The sequence below is a fragment of the Dicentrarchus labrax genome, unplaced genomic scaffold, assembly GCF_905237075.1.
Source record: "Dicentrarchus labrax unplaced genomic scaffold, dlabrax2021, whole genome shotgun sequence".
Taxonomy (NCBI): Eukaryota; Metazoa; Chordata; class Actinopteri; family Moronidae; genus Dicentrarchus; species Dicentrarchus labrax.
This window is the reverse complement of record NW_026136722.1, coordinates 3,001,251-3,002,500: the sequence shown is the minus strand read 5'-3', so window position 1 is coordinate 3,002,500 and position 1,250 is coordinate 3,001,251.

Here is a 1,250-nt window from a genome sequence, read left to right as displayed (position 1 = left end):
ATTTAAATGACAGTAGCAGTTACTAGCTATTTTACAGATTGAGATTTTCCATATAAAACAGTTGATTGGTTTGTAAAATATGATGTATTGTAGGGACACTTCGCCCAAAATCAAAAAAGATTTTCTTTCCCTGTTCCTTTTAGTGCTATTTATCCATCTAGATTGTTTTGGTGTGAGTTGACAAGTTTTGGAGATATTGGCCGTAGAGATATCTACATTCTCTCCAATACAATGGAACCAGATGGCACTCAGCTTGTGGTGCTCAAAGTGCCAAAAAATACATTTCAAAAACTCGACAGCAATGTGTCTCTTTCCAGCAATCATGACCCGGTTACAGCAGTTTCATGTTGGAACTATATTTTCTTTCTTCCTACGTATCACCGTGCAGAAGGAAGTGTGCATCTATACTCATGGACAAGAGGCTCATGCTCGTGACGGCGCAGGATCCAAACATTAATGGCGTCCTCCCTGGCTGAGCTGTAACATTAGATTGGTCCCCACAAGCTAACGTAGGTCTAGTTCAGCAGAAAGTAAAATAGTTCCTACATGAAACTTCTCGCAACAAGGTCTGTGGATTATCTTGATCTTAATTTCTGGAAAGAAACATTGCTGTTGAGTTTGTTATGTTCTTTTTTTGTGTCATCACACCAAAACAATCTGGATAAATAGCACTAAGAAAAAAAAGTGTATTTTTTATTTTGGGGTGAACTGTCCCTTTAAAGTTAGCTCCACTTCCACCAACTGTAACTGTAAAATGCTACCTACACATTAATGCATCGGCAATACTAATACAATAATATAATATAGTGTAACACTCACAGAGGGCATTTTACTGAATTATGAGGACTTTTACTTGTAATAGAGTAATCTTATATTGCAGTATTAGTACTTTTACTTAAGTGAAGGATTAAAACCACCGGCCTAATCAAAAGACCACAGTAATGTTTTTGCATGTTCATGCCCATTGACTACAGTTTGAATGTACATTACAGTGATAAAACATACAATATGTTTTTATACCAATTTTGTTGCTGGTTTGCATTGATCTCACTTAGCATTTATTTGACATCATATTATTTGATATTGCACTTAAGAGCATGGGCTGTTATCATGATTCTTCTTTCTGGTTCACTTAAAGACGCTGCAACATCCAAGCTGCTGAAAACTGCACTAATGAACTATATAACAAAATTAAATCAAGCAGGAAAACAAACAGCAATAAGCATTATAATGTGAATTGGGCTGCAGTG